The sequence below is a fragment of the Paroedura picta genome, chromosome 9 (genome assembly GCF_049243985.1).
Source record: "Paroedura picta isolate Pp20150507F chromosome 9, Ppicta_v3.0, whole genome shotgun sequence".
Classification (NCBI taxonomy): domain Eukaryota; kingdom Metazoa; phylum Chordata; class Lepidosauria; order Squamata; family Gekkonidae; genus Paroedura; species Paroedura picta.
Genome location: NC_135377.1, coordinates 94,619,822 through 94,636,396, shown reverse-complemented (window position 1 = coordinate 94,636,396; position 16,575 = coordinate 94,619,822).

Sequence of the window (16,575 nt, the reverse complement as noted above, 5' to 3'; positions counted from 1 at the left end):
GGTTCGTTTAGCTTTATATATTGGTCCGGGTGGGCGTTGTATTGGTTTTTCGGAAGTGTTAGCCCTGTAAGAGAAAAATTTAAATGGTTGGGAAAGGCCATGGGATGTAGAAACATTTTTTTCACATTTTATTTCCTTGTAAAAACAGGTAAATCAATAGGGATTTTCGTACATATAAGTACCCAGTGGACGGTTCGTTTAGCTTTATATATTGCTCCGGGTGGGCGTTGTATTGGTTTTTCGGAAGTGTTAGCCCTGTAAGAGAAAAATTTAAATGGTTGGGAAAGGACATGGGATGTAGAAATATTTTTTTCACATTTAATTTCCTTGTAAAAACAGGTAAATCAATAGGGATTTTCGTACGTATAAGTACCCAGTGAACGGCTCGTTTAGCTTTATATATTGTTCCGGGTGGGCGTTGTATTGGTTTTTCGGAAGTGATAGACCTGTAAGAGAAAAATTTAAATGGTTGGGAAAGGCCATGGGATGCAGAAATATTTTTTTCACATTTTATTTCCTTGTAAAAACAGGTAAATCAACAGGGATTTTCGTACGGATAAGTACCCAGTGAACGGTTCGTTTAGCTTTATATATTGATCCGGGTGGGCGTTTTATTGGTTTTTCGGAAGTGTTAGCCCTGTAAGAGAAAAATTTAAATGGTTGGGAAAGGCCATGGGATGTAGAAATATTTTTTTCACATTTTATTTCCTTGTAAAAACAGGTAAATCAATAGGGATTTTCGTACGGATAAGTACCCAGTGAACGGCTCGTTTAGCTTTATATATTGTTCCGGATGGGCGTTGTATTGGTTTTTCGGAAGCGATAGACCTGTAAGAGAACAATTTAAATGGTTGGGAATGCCATGGGATGCAGAAATATTTTTTTCACATTTTATTTCCTTGTAAAAACAGGTAAATCAATAGGGATTTTCGTACGTATAAGTACCCAGTGAACGGCTCGTTTAGCTTTATATATTGGTCCGGGTGGGCGTTGTATTGGTTTTTCGGAAGTGTTAGCCCTGTAAGAGAAAAATTTAAATGGTTGGGAAAGGCCATGGGATGTAGAAATATTTTTTTCACATTTTATATCCTTGTAAAAACAGGTAAATCAATAGGGATTTTCGTACGGATAAGTACCCAATGAACGGTTCGTTTAGCTTTATATATTGGTCCGGGTGGGCGTTGTATTGGTTTTTCGGAAGTGTTAGCCCTATAAGAGAAAAATTTAAATGGTTGGGAAAGGCCATGGGATGTAGAAATATTTTTTTCACATTTTATTTCCTTGTAAAAACAGGTAAATCAATAGGGATTTTCGTACATATAAGTACCCAGTGAACGGTTCGTTTAGCTTTATATATTGCTCCGGGTGGGCGTTGTATTGGTTTTTCGGAAGTGTTAGCCCTGTAAGAGAAAAATTTAAATGGTTGGGAAAGGACATGGGATGTAGAAATATTTTTTTCACATTTAATTTCCTTGTAAAAACAGGTAAATCAATAGGGATTTTCGTACGGATAAGTACCCAATGAACGGTTCGTTTAGCTTTATATATTGGTCCGGGTGGGCGTTGTATTGGTTTTTCGGAAGTGTTAGCCCTGTAAGAGAAAAATTTAAATGGTTGGGAAAGGCCATGGGATGTAGAAATATTTTTTTCACATTTTATTTCCTTGTAAAAACAGGTAAATCAATAGGGATTTTCGTACGGATAAGTAACCAATGAACGGTTCGTTTAGCTTTATATATTGGTCCGGGTGGGCGTTGTATTGGTTTTTCGGAAGTGTTAGCCCTGTAAGAGAAAAATTTAAATGGTTGGGAAAGGCCATGGGATGTAGAAATATTTTTTTCACATTTTATTTCCTTGTAAAAACAGGTAAATCTATAGGGATTTTCGTACGGATAACTACCCAGTGAACGGTTCGTTTAGCTTTATATATTGATCCGGGTGGGCGTTGTATTGGTTTTTCGGAAGTGTTAGCCCTGTAAGAGAAAAATTTAAATGGTTGGGAAAGGCCATGGGATGTAGAAATATTTTTTTCACATTTTATTTCCTTGTAAAAACAGGTAAATCAATAGGGATTTTCGTACATATAAGTACCCAGTGGACGGTTCGTTTAGCTTTATATATTGCTCCGGGTGGGCGTTGTATTGGTTTTTCGGAAGTGTTAGCCCTGTAAGAGAAAAATTTAAATGGTTGGGAAAGGACATGGGATGTAGAAATATTTTTTTCACATTTAATTTCCTTGTAAAAACAGGTAAATCAATAGGGATTTTCGTACGGATAAGTACCCAATGAACGGTTCGTTTAGCTTTATATATTGGTCCGGGTGGGCGTTGTATTGGTTTTTCGGAAGTGTTAGCCCTGTAAGAGAAAAATTTAAATGGTTGGGAAAGGCCATGGGATGTAGAAATATTTTTTTCACATTTTATTTCCTTGTAAAAACAGGTAAATCAATAGGGATTTTCGTACATATAAGTACCCAGTGAACGGTTCGTTTAGCTTTATATATTGGTCCGGGTGGGCGTTGTATTGGTTTTTCGGAAGTGTTAGCCCTGTAAGAGAAAAATTTAAATGGTTGGGAAAGGCCATGGGATGTAGAAATATTTTTTTCACATTTTATTTCCTTGTAAAAACAGGTAAATCAATAGGGATTTTCGTACATATAAGTACCCAGTGGACGGTTCGTTTAGCTTTATATATTGCTCCGGGTGGGCGTTGTATTGGTTTTTCGGAAGTGTTAGCCCTGTAAGAGAAAAATTTAAATGGTTGGGAAAGGACATGGGATGTAGAAATATTTTTTTCACATTTAATTTCCTTGTAAAAACAGGTAAATCAATAGGGATTTTCGTACGGATAAGTACCCAATGAACGGTTTGTTTAGCTTTATATATTGGTCCGGGTTAGCGTTGTATTGGTTTTTCGGAAGTGTTAGCCCTGTAAGAGAAAAATTTAAATGGTTGGGAAAGGCCATGGGATGTAGAAATATTTTTTTCACATTTTATTTCCTTGTAAAAACAGGTAAATCTATAGGGATTTTCGTACGGATAACTACCCAGTGAACGGTTCGTTTAGCTTTATATATTGCTCCGGGTGGGCGTTGTATTGGTTTTTCGGAAGTGTTAGCCCTGTAAGAGAAAAATTTAAATGGTTGGGAAAGGCCATGGGATGTAGAAATATTTTTTTCACATTTAATTTCCTTGTAAAAACAGGTAAATCAATAGGGATTTTCGTACGGATAAGTACCCAATGAACGGTTCGTTTAGCTTTATATATTGGTCCGGGTGGGCGTTGTATTGGTTTTTCGGAAGTGTTAGCCCTGTAAGAGAAAAATTTAAATGGTTGGGAAAGGCCATGGGATGTAGAAATATTTTTTTCACATTTTATTTCCTTGTAAAAACAGGTAAATCTATAGGGATTTTCGTACGGATAACTACCCAGTGAACGGTTCGTTTAGCTTTATATATTGCTCCGGGTGGGCGTTGTATTGGTTTTTCGGAAGTGTTAGCCCTGTAAGAGAAAAATTTAAATGGTTGGGAAAGGCCATGGGATGTAGAAATATTTTTTTCACATTTTATTTCCTTGTAAAAACAGGTAAATCAATAGGGATTTTCGTACGGATAAGTAACCAATGAACGGTTCGTTTAGCTTTATATATTGGTCCGGGTGGGCGTTGTATTGGTTTTTCGGAAGTGTTAGCCCTGTAAGAGAAAAATTTAAATGGTTGGGAAAGGCCATGGGATGTAGAAATATTTTTTTCACATTTTATTTCCTTGTAAAAACAGGTAAATCTATAGGGATTTTCGTACGGATAACTACCCAGTGAACGGTTCGTTTAGCTTTATATATTGATCCGGGTGGGCGTTGTATTGGTTTTTCGGAAGTGTTAGCCCTGTAAGAGAAAAATTTAAATGGTTGGGAAAGGCCATGGGATGTAGAAATATTTTTTTCACATTTTATTTCCTTGTAAAAACAGGTAAATCAATAGGGATTTTCGTACATATAAGTACCCAGTGGACGGTTCGTTTAGCTTTATATATTGCTCCGGGTGGGCGTTGTATTGGTTTTTCGGAAGTGTTAGCCCTGTAAGAGAAAAATTTAAATGGTTGGGAAAGGACATGGGATGTAGAAATATTTTTTTCACATTTAATTTCCTTGTAAAAACAGGTAAATCAATAGGGATTTTCGTACGGATAAGTACCCAATGAACGGTTCGTTTAGCTTTATATATTGGTCCGGGTGGGCGTTGTATTGGTTTTTCGGAAGTGTTAGCCCTGTAAGAGAAAAATTTAAATGGTTGGGAAAGGCCATGGGATGTAGAAATATTTTTTTCACATTTTATTTCCTTGTAAAAACAGGTAAATCAATAGGGATTTTCGTACATATAAGTACCCAGTGAACGGTTCGTTTAGCTTTATATATTGGTCCGGGTGGGCGTTGTATTGGTTTTTCGGAAGTGTTAGCCCTGTAAGAGAAAAATTTAAATGGTTGGGAAAGGCCATGGGATGTAGAAATATTTTTTTCACATTTTATTTCCTTGTAAAAACAGGTAAATCAATAGGGATTTTCGTACATATAAGTACCCAGTGGACGGTTCGTTTAGCTTTATATATTGCTCCGGGTGGGCGTTGTATTGGTTTTTCGGAAGTGTTAGCCCTGTAAGAGAAAAATTTAAATGGTTGGGAAAGGACATGGGATGTAGAAATATTTTTTTCACATTTAATTTCCTTGTAAAAACAGGTAAATCAATAGGGATTTTCGTACGGATAAGTACCCAATGAACGGTTTGTTTAGCTTTATATATTGGTCCGGGTTAGCGTTGTATTGGTTTTTCGGAAGTGTTAGCCCTGTAAGAGAAAAATTTAAATGGTTGGGAAAGGCCATGGGATGTAGAAATATTTTTTTCACATTTTATTTCCTTGTAAAAACAGGTAAATCTATAGGGATTTTCGTACGGATAACTACCCAGTGAACGGTTCGTTTAGCTTTATATATTGATCCGGGTGGGCGTTGTATTGGTTTTTCGGAAGTGTTAGCCCTGTAAGAGAAAAATTTAAATGGTTGGGAAAGGCCATGGGATGTAGAAATATTTTTTTCACATTTTATTTCCTTGTAAAAACAGGTAAATCAATAGGGATTTTCGTACGTATAAGTACCCAGTGAACGGCTCGTTTAGCTTTATATATTGTTCCGGATGGGCGTTGTATTGGTTTTTCGGAAGCGATAGACCTGTAAGAGAACAATTTAAATGGTTGGGAAAGGCCATGGGATGCAGAAATATTTTTTTCACATTTTATTTCCTTGTAAAAACAGGTAAATCAACAGGGATTTTCGTACGGATAAGTACCCAGTGAACGGTTCGTTTAGCTTTATATATTGATCCGGGTGGGCGTTTTATTGGTTTTTCGGAAGTGTTAGCCCTGTAAGAGAAAAATTTAAATGGTTGGGAAAGGCCATGGGATGTAGAAATATTTTTTTCACATTTTATTTCCTTGTAAAAACAGGTAAATCAATAGGGATTTTCGTACGGATAAGTACCCAGTGAACGGCTCGTTTAGCTTTATATATTGTTCCGGATGGGCGTTGTATTGGTTTTTCGGAAGCGATAGACCTGTAAGAGAACAATTTAAATGGTTGGGAAATGCCATGGCATGCAGAAATATTTTTTTCACATTTTATTTCCTTGTAAAAAAAGGTAAATCAATAGGGATTTTCGTACGTATAAGTACCCAGTGAACGGCTCGTTTAGCTTTATATATTGGTCCGGGTGGGCGTTGTATTGGTTTTTCGGAAGTGTTAGCCCTGTAAGAGAAAAATTTAAATGGTTGGGAAAGGCCATGGGATGTAGAAATATTTTTTTCACATTTTATTTCCTTGTAAAAACAGGTAAATCTATAGGGATTTTCGTACGGATAACTACCCAGTGAACGGTTCGTTTAGCTTTATATATTGCTCCGGGTGGGCGTTGTATTGGTTTTTCGGAAGTGTTAGCCCTGTAAGAGAAAAATTTAAATGGTTGGGAAAGGACATGGGATGTAGAAATATTTTTTTCACATTTAATTTCCTTGTAAAAACAGGTAAATCAATAGGGATTTTCGTACGGATAAGTAACCAATGAACGGTTCGTTTAGCTTTATATATTGGTCCGGGTGGGCGTTGTATTGGTTTTTCGGAAGTGTTAGCCCTGTAAGAGAAAAATTTAAATGGTTGGGAAAGGCCATGGGATGTAGAAATATTTTTTTCACATTTTATTTCCTTGTAAAAACAGGTAAATCTATAGGGATTTTCGTACGGATAAGTACCCAGTGAACGGTTCGTTTAGCTTTATATATTGATCCGGGTGGGCGATGTATTGGTTTTTCGGAAGTGTTAGCCCTGTAAGAGAAAAATTTAAATGGTTGGGAAAGGCCATGGGATGTAGAAATATTTTTTTCACATTTTATTTCCTTGTAAAAACAGGTAAATCAATAGGGATTTTCGTACATATAAGTACCCAGTGGACGGTTCGTTTAGCTTTATATATTGCTCCGGGTGGGCGTTGTATTGGTTTTTCGGAAGTGTTAGCCCTGTAAGAGAAAAATTTAAATGGTTGGGAAAGGACATGGGATGTAGAAATATTTTTTTCACATTTAATTTCCTTGTAAAAACAGGTAAATCAATAGGGATTTTCGTACGGATAAGTACCCAATGAACGGTTCGTTTAGCTTTATATATTGGTCCGGGTGGGCGTTGTATTGGTTTTTCGGAAGTGTTAGCCCTGTAAGAGAAAAATTTAAATGGTTGGGAAAGGCCATGGGATGTAGAAATATTTTTTTCACATTTTATTTCCTTGTAAAAACAGGTAAATCAATAGGGATTTTCGTACATATAAGTACCCAGTGAACGGTTCGTTTAGCTTTATATATTGGTCCGGGTGGGCGTTGTATTGGTTTTTCGGAAGTGTTAGCCCTGTAAGAGAAAAATTTAAATGGTTGGGAAAGGCCATGGGATGTAGAAATATTTTTTTCACATTTTATTTCCTTGTAAAAACAGGTAAATCAATAGGGATTTTCGTACATATAAGTACCCAGTGGACGGTTCGTTTAGCTTTATATATTGCTCCGGGTGGGCGTTGTATTGGTTTTTCGGAAGTGTTAGCCCTGTAAGAGAAAAATTTAAATGGTTGGGAAAGGACATGGGATGTAGAAATATTTTTTTCACATTTAATTTCCTTGTAAAAACAGGTAAATCAATAGGGATTTTCGTACGGATAAGTACCCAATGAACGGTTCGTTTAGCTTTATATATTGGTCCGGGTGGGCGTTGTATTGGTTTTTCGGAAGTGTTAGCCCTGTAAGAGAAAAATTTAAATGGTTGGGAAAGGCCATGGGATGTAGAAATATTTTTTTCACATTTTATTTCCTTGTAAAAACAGGTAAATCTATAGGGATTTTTGTACGGATAACTACCCAGTGAACGGTTCGTTTAGCTTTATATATTGATCCGGGTGGGCGTTGTATTGGTTTTTCGGAAGTGTTAGCCCTGTAAGAGAAAAATTTAAATGGTTGGGAAAGGCCATGGGATGTAGAAATATTTTTTTCACATTTTATTTCCTTGTAAAAACAGGTAAATCAATAGGGATTTTCGTACGTATAAGTACCCAGTGAACGGCTCGTTTAGCTTTATATATTGTTCCGGGTGGGCGTTGTATTGGTTTTTCGGAAGTGATAGACCTGTAAGAGAAAAATTTAAATGGTTGGGAAAGGCCATGGGATGCAGAAATATTTTTTTCACATTTTATTTCCTTGTAAAAACAGGTAAATCAACAGGGATTTTCGTACGGATAAGTACCCAGTGAACGGTTCGTTTAGCTTTATATATTGATCCGGGTGGGCGTTTTATTGGTTTTTCGGAAGTGTTAGCCCTGTAAGAGAAAAATTTAAATGGTTGGGAAAGGCCATGGGATGTAGAAATATTTTTTTCACATTTTATATCCTTGTAAAAACAGGTAAATCAATAGGGATTTTCGTACGGATAAGTACCCAGTGAACGGTTCGTTTAGCTTTATATATAGGTCCGGGTGGGCGTTGTATTGGTTTTTCGGAAGTGTTAGCCCTGTAAGAGAAAAATTTAAAGGGTTGGGAAAGGACATGGGATGTAGAAATATTTTTTTCACATTTAATTTCCTAGTAGAAACAGGTAAATCAATAGGGATTTTCGTACGGATAAGTACCCAGTGAACGGTTCGTTTAGCTTTATATATTGATCCGGGTGGGCGTTGTATTCGTTTTTCGGAAGTGTTAGCCCTGTAAGAGAAAAATTTAAATGGTTGGGAAAGGCCATGGGATGTAGAAATATTTTTTTCACATTTTATTTCCTTGTAAAAACAGGTAAATCAATAGGGATTTTCGTACGGATAAGTACCCAGTGAACGGCTCGTTTAGCTTTATATATTGGTCCGGGTGGGCGTTGTATTGGTTTTTCGGAAGTGTTAGCCCTGTAAGAGAAAAATTTAAATGGTTGGGAAAGGCCATGGGATGTAGAAATATTTTTTTCACATTTTATTTCCTTGTAAAAACAGGTAAATCAATAGGGATTTTCGTACGGATAACTACCCAGTGAACGGTTCGTTTAGCTTTATATATTGCTCCGGGTGGGCGTTGTATTGGTTTTTCGGAAGTGTTAGCCCTGTAAGAGAAAAATTTAAATGGTTGGGAAAGGACATGGGATGTAGAAATATTTTTTTCACATTTAATTTCCTTGTAAAAACAGGTAAATCAATAGGGATTTTCGTACGGATAAGTACCCAATGAACGGTTCGTTTAGCTTTATATATTGGTCCGGGTGGGCGTTGTATTCGTTTTTCGGAAGTGTTAGCCCTGTAAGAGAAAAATTTAAATGGTTGGGAAAGGCCATGGGATTTAGAAATATTTTTTTCACATTTTATTTCCTTGTAAAAACAGGTAAATCTATAGGGATTTTCGTACGGATAACTACCTAGTGAACGGTTCGTTTAGCTTTATATATTGATCCGGGTGGGCGTTGTATTGGTTTTTCGGAAGTGTTAGCCCTGTAAGAGAAAAATTTAAATGGTTGGGAAAGGCCATGGGATGTAGAAATATTTTTTTCACATTTTATTTCCTTGTAAAAACAGGTAAATCAATAGGGATTTTCGTACATATAAGTACCCAGTTAACGGTTCGTTTAGCTTTATATATTGGTCCGGGTGGGCGTTGTATTGGTTTTTCGGAAGTGTTAGCCCTGTAAGAGAAAAATTTAAATGGTTGGGAAAGGCCATGGGATGTAGAAATATTTTTTTCACATTTTATTTCCTTGTAAAAACAGGTAAATCAATAGGGATTTTCGTACATATAAGTACCCAGTGGACGGTTCGTTTAGCTTTATATATTGCTCCGGGTGGGCGTTGTATTGGTTTTTCGGAAGTGTTAGCCCTGTAAGAGAAAAATTTAAATGGTTGGGAAAGGACATGGGATGTAGAAATATTTTTTTCACATTTAATTTCCTTGTAAAAACAGGTAAATCAATAGGGATTTTCGTACGGATAAGTACCCAATGAACGGTTCGTTTAGCTTTATATATTGGTCCGGGTGGGCGTTGTATTGGTTTTTCGGAAGTGTTAGCCCTGTAAGAGAAAAATTTAAATGGTTGGGAAAGGCCATGGGATGTAGAAATATTTTTTTCACATTTTATTTCCTTGTAAAAACAGGTAAATCTATAGGGATTTTCGTACGGATAACTACCCAGTGAACGGTTCGTTTAGCTTTATATATTGATCCGGGTGGGCGTTGTATTGGTTTTTCGGAAGTGTTAGCCCTGTAAGAGAAAAATTTAAATGGTTGGGAAAGGCCATGGGATGTAGAAATATTTTTTTCACATTTTATTTCCTTGTAAAAACAGGTAAATCAATAGGGTTTTTCGTACGGATAAGTACCCAGTGAACGGTTCGTTTAGCTTTATATATTGGTCCGGGTGGGCGTTTTATTGGTTTTTCGGAAGTGTTAGCCCTGTAAGAGAAAAATTTAAATGGTTGGGAAAGGACATGGGATGTAGAAATATTTTTTTCACATTTAATTTCCTTGTAAAAACAGGTAAATCAATAGGGATTTTCGTACGGATAAGTACCCAATGAACGGTTCGTTTAGCTTTATATATTGGTCCGGGTGGGCGTTGTATTGGTTTTTCGGAAGTGTTAGCCCTGTAAGAGAAAAATTTAAATGGTTGGGAAAGGCCATGGGATGTAGAAATATTTTTTTCACATTTTATTTCCTTGTAAAAACAGGTAAATCTATAGGGATTTTCGTACGGATAACTACCCAGTGAACGGTTCGTTTAGCTTTATATATTGATCCGGGTGGGCGTTGTATTGGTTTTTCGGAAGTGTTAGCCCTGTAAGAGAAAAATTTAAATGGTTGGGAAAGGCCATGGGATGTAGAAATATTTTTTTCACATTTTATTTCCTTGTAAAAACAGGTAAATCAATAGGGATTTTCGTACGTATAAGTACCCAGTGAACGGCTCGTTTAGCTTTATATATTGTTCCGGGTGGGCGTTGTATTGGTTTTTCGGAAGTGATAGACCTGTAAGAGAAAAATTTAAATGGTTGGGAAAGGCCATGGGATGCAGAAATATTTTTTTCACATTTTATTTCCTTGTAAAAACAGGTAAATCAACAGGGATTTTCGTACGGATAAGTACCCAGTGAACGGCTCGTTTAGCTTTATATATTGATCCGGGTGGGCGTTTTATTGGTTTTTCGGAAGTGTTAGCCCTGTAAAAGAAAAATTTAAATGGTTGGGAAAGGCCATGGGATGTAGAAATATTTTTTTCACATTTTATTTCCTTGTAAAAACAGGTAAATCAATAGGGATTTTCGTACGGATAAGTACCCAGTGAACGGCTCGTTTAGCTTTATATATTGTTCCGGATGGGCGTTGTATTGGTTTTTCGGAAGCGATAGACCTGTAAGAGAACAATTTAAATGGTTGGGAAATGCCATGGGATGCAGAAATATTTTTTTCACATTTTATTTCCTTGTAAAAACAGGTAAATCAATAGGGATTTTCGTACGTATAAGTACCCAGTGAACGGCTCGTTTAGCTTTATATATTGGTCCGGGTGGGCGTTGTATTGGTTTTTCGGAAGTGTTAGCCCTGTAAGAGAAAAATTTAAATGGTTGGGAAAGGCCATGGGATGTAGAAATATTTTTTTCACATTTTATATCCTTGTAAAAACAGGTAAATCAATAGGGATTTTCGTACGGATAAGTACCCAATGAACGGTTCGTTTAGCTTTATATATTGGTCCGGGTGGGCGTTGTATTGGTTTTTCGGAAGTGTTAGCCCTGTAAGAGAAAAATTTAAATGGTTGGGAAAGGCCATGGGATGTAGAAATATTTTTTTCACATTTTATTTCCTTGTAAAAACAGGTAAATCAATAGGGATTTTCGTACATATAAGTACCCAGTGGACGGTTCGTTTAGCTTTATATATTGCTCCGGGTGGGCGTTGTATTGGTTTTTCGGAAGTGTTAGCCCTGTAAGAGAAAAATTTAAATGGTTGGGAAAGGACATGGGATGTAGAAATATTTTTTTCACATTTAATTTCCTTGTAAAAACAGTTAAATCAATAGGGATTTTCGTACGGATAAGTACCCAATGAACGGTTCGTTTAGCTTTATATATTGGTCCGGGTGGGCGTTGTATTGGTTTTTCGGAAGTGTTAGCCCTGTAAGAGAAAAATTTAAATGGTTGGGAAAGGCCATGGGATGTAGAAATATTTTTTTCACATTTTATTTCCTTGTAAAAACAGGTAAATCTATAGGGATTTTCGTACGGATAACTACCCAGTGAACGGTTCGTTTAGCTTTATATATTGATCCGGGTGGGCGTTGTATTGGTTTTTCGGAAGTGTTAGCCCTGTAAGAGAAAAATTTAAATGGTTGGGAAAGGCCATGGGATGTAGAAATATTTTTTTCACATTTTATTTCCTTGTAAAAACAGGTAAATCAATAGGGATTTTCGTACATATAAGTACCCAGTGAACGGTTCGTTTAGCTTTATATATTGGTCCGGGTGGGCGTTGTATTGGTTTTTCGGAAGTGTTAGCCCTGTAAGAGAAAAATTTAAATGGTTGGGAAAGGCCATGGGATGTAGAAATATTTTTTTCACATTTTATTTCCTTGTAAAAACAGGTAAATCAATAGGGATTTTCGTACATATAAGTACCCAGTGAACGGTTCGTTTAGCTTTATATATTGGTCCGGGTGGGCGTTGTATTGGTTTTTCGGAAGTGTTAGCCCTGTAAGAGAAAAATTTAAATGGTTGGGAAAGGCCATGGGATGTAGAAATATTTTTTTCACATTTTATTTCCTTGTAAAAACAGGTAAATCAATAGGGATTTTCGTACATATAAGTACCCAGTGGACGGTTCGTTTAGCTTTATATATTGCTCCGGGTGGGCGTTGTATTGGTTTTTCGGAAGTGTTAGCCCTGTAAGAGAAAAATTTAAATGGTTGGGAAAGGACATGGGATGTAGAAATATTTTTTTCACATTTAATTTCCTTGTAAAAACAGGTAAATCAATAGGGATTTTCGTACGTATAAGTACCCAGTGAACGGCTCATTTAGCTTTATATATTGTTCCGGGTGGGCGTTGTATTGGTTTTTCGGAAGTGATAGACCTGTAAGAGAAAAATTTAAATGGTTGGGAAAGGCCATGGGATGCAGAAATATTTTTTTCACATTTTATTTCCTTGTAAAAACAGGTAAATCAACAGGGATTTTCGTACGGATATGTACCCAGTGAACGGTTCGTTTAGCTTTATATATTGATCCGGGTGGGCGTTTTATTGGTTTTTCGGAAGTGTTAGCCCTGTAAGAGAAAAATTTAAATGGTTGGGAAAGGCCATGGGATGTAGAAATATTTTTTTCACATTTTATTTCCTTGTAAAAACAGGTAAATCAATAGGGATTTTCGTACGGATAAGTACCCAGTGAACGGCTCGTTTAGCTTTATATATTGTTCCGGATGGGCGTTGTATTGGTTTTTCGGAAGCGATAGACCTGTAAGAGAACAATTTAAATGGTTGGGAATGCCATGGGATGCAGAAATATTTTTTTCACATTTTATTTCCTTGTAAAAACAGGTAAATCAATAGGGATTTTCGTACGTATAAGTACCCAGTGAACGGCTCGTTTAGCTTTATATATTGGTCCGGGTGGGCGTTGTATTGGTTTTTCGGAAGTGTTAGCCCTGTAAGAGAAAAATTTAAATGGTTGGGAAAGGCCATGGGATGTAGAAATATTTTTTTCACATTTTATATCCTTGTAAAAACAGGTAAATCAATAGGGATTTTCGTACGGATAAGTACCCAATGAACGGTTCGTTTAGCTTTATATATTGGTCCGGGTGGGCGTTGTATTGGTTTTTCGGAAGTGTTAGCCCTATAAGAGAAAAATTTAAATGGTTGGGAAAGGCCATGGGATGTAGAAATATTTTTTTCACATTTTATTTCCTTGTAAAAACAGGTAAATCAATAGGGATTTTCGTACATATAAGTACCCAGTGAACGGTTCGTTTAGCTTTATATATTGCTCCGGGTGGGCGTTGTATTGGTTTTTCGGAAGTGTTAGCCCTGTAAGAGAAAAATTTAAATGGTTGGGAAAGGACATGGGATGTAGAAATATTTTTTTCACATTTAATTTCCTTGTAAAAACAGGTAAATCAATAGGGATTTTCGTACGGATAAGTACCCAATGAACGGTTCGTTTAGCTTTATATATTGGTCCGGGTGGGCGTTGTATTGGTTTTTCGGAAGTGTTAGCCCTGTAAGAGAAAAATTTAAATGGTTGGGAAAGGCCATGGGATGTAGAAATATTTTTTTCACATTTTATTTCCTTGTAAAAACAGGTAAATCTATAGGGATTTTCGTACGGATAACTACCCAGTGAACGGTTCGTTAGCTTTATATATTGCTCCGGGTGGGCGTTGTATTGGTTTTTCGGAAGTGTTAGCCCTGTAAGAGAAAAATTTAAATGGTTGGGAAAGGACATGGGATGTAGAAATATTTTTTTCACATTTAATTTCCTTGTAAAAACAGGTAAATCAATAGGGATTTTCGTACGGATAAGTAACCAATGAACGGTTCGTTTAGCTTTATATATTGGTCCGGGTGGGCGTTGTATTGGTTTTTCGGAAGTGTTAGCCCTGTAAGAGAAAAATTTAAATGGTTGGGAAAGGCCATGGGATGTAGAAATATTTTTTTCACATTTTATTTCCTTGTAAAAACAGGTAAATCTATAGGGATTTTCGTACGGATAACTACCCAGTGAACGGTTCGTTTAGCTTTATATATTGATCCGGGTGGGCGTTGTATTGGTTTTTCGGAAGTGTTAGCCCTGTAAGAGAAAAATTTAAATGGTTGGGAAAGGCCATGGGATGTAGAAATATTTTTTTCACATTTTATTTCCTTGTAAAAACAGGTAAATCAATAGGGATTTTCGTACATATAAGTACCCAGTGGACGGTTCGTTTAGCTTTATATATTGCTCCGGGTGGGCGTTGTATTGGTTTTTCGGAAGTGTTAGCCCTGTAAGAGAAAAATTTAAATGGTTGGGAAAGGACATGGATGTAGAAATATTTTTTTCACATTTAATTTCCTTGTAAAAACAGGTAAATCAATAGGGATTTTCGTACGGATAAGTACCCAATGAACGGATCGTTTAGCTTTATATATTGGTCCGGGTGGGCGTTGTATTGGTTTTTCGGAAGTGTTAGCCCTGTAAGAGAAAAATTTAAATGGTTGGGAAAGGCCATGGGATGTAGAAATATTTTTTTCACATTTTATTTCCTTGTAAAAACAGGTAAATCAATAGGGATTTTCGTACATATAAGTACCCAGTGAACGGTTCGTTTAGCTTTATATATTGGTCCGGGTGGGCGTTGTATTGGTTTTTCGGAAGTGTTAGCCCTGTAAGAGAAAAATTTAAATGGTTGGGAAAGGCCATGGGATGTAGAAATATTTTTTTCACATTTTATTTCCTTGTAAAAACAGGTAAATCAATAGGGATTTTCGTACATATAAGTACCCAGTGGACGGTTCGTTTAGCTTTATATATTGCTCCGGGTGGGCGTTGTATTGGTTTTTCGGAAGTGTTAGCCCTGTAAGAGAAAAATTTAAATGGTTGGGAAAGGACATGGGATGTAGAAATATTTTTTTCACATTTAATTTCCTTGTAAAAACAGGTAAATCAATAGGGATTTTCGTACGGATAAGTACCCAATGAACGGTTTGTTTAGCTTTATATATTGGTCCGGGTTAGCGTTGTATTGGTTTTTCGGAAGTGTTAGCCCTGTAAGAGAAAAATTTAAATGGTTGGGAAAGGCCATGGGATGTAGAAATATTTTTTTCACATTTTATTTCCTTGTAAAAACAGGTAAATCTATAGGGATTTTCGTACGGATAACTACCCAGTGAACGGTTCGTTTAGCTTTATATATTGATCCGGGTGGGCGTTGTATTGGTTTTTCGGAAGTGTTAGCCCTGTAAGAGAAAAATTTAAATGGTTGGGAAAGGCCATGGGATGTAGAAATATTTTTTTCACATTTTATTTCCTTGTAAAAACAGGTAAATCAATAGGGATTTTCGTACGTATAAGTACCCAGTGAACGGCTCGTTTAGCTTTATATATTGTTCCGGATGGGCGTTGTATTGGTTTTTCGGAAGCGATAGACCTGTAAGAGAACAATTTAAATGGTTGGGAAAGGCCATGGGATGCAGAAATATTTTTTTCACATTTTATTTCCTTGTAAAAACAGGTAAATCAACAGGGATTTTCGTACGGATAAGTACCCAGTGAACGGTTCGTTTAGCTTTATATATTGATCCGGGTGGGCGTTTTATTGGTTTTTCGGAAGTGTTAGCCCTGTAAGAGAAAAATTTAAATGGTTGGGAAAGGCCATGGGATGTAGAAATATTTTTTTCACATTTTATTTCCTTGTAAAAACAGGTAAATCAATAGGGATTTTCGTACGGATAAGTACCCAGTGAACGGCTCGTTTAGCTTTATATATTGTTCCGGATGGGCGTTGTATTGGTTTTTCGGAAGCGATAGACCTGTAAGAGAACAATTTAAATGGTTGGGAAATGCCATGGGATGCAGAAATATTTTTTTCACATTTTATTTCCTTGTAAAAAAAGGTAAATCAATAGGGATTTTCGTACGTATAAGTACCCAGTGAACGGCTCGTTTAGCTTTATATATTGGTCCGGGTGGGCGTTGTATTGGTTTTTCGGAAGTGTTAGCCCTGTAAGAGAAAAATTTAAATGGTTGGGAAAGGCCATGGGATGTAGAAATATTTTTTTCACATTTTATTTCCTTGTAAAAACAGGTAAATCTATAGGGATTTTCGTACGGATAACTACCCAGTGAACGGTTCGTTTAGCTTTATATATTGCTCCGGGTGGGCGTTGTATTGGTTTTTCGGAAGTGTTAGCCCTGTAAGAGAAAAATTTAAATGGTTGGGAAAGGACATGGGATGTAGAAATATTTTTTTCACATTTAATTTCCTTGTAAAAACAGGTAAA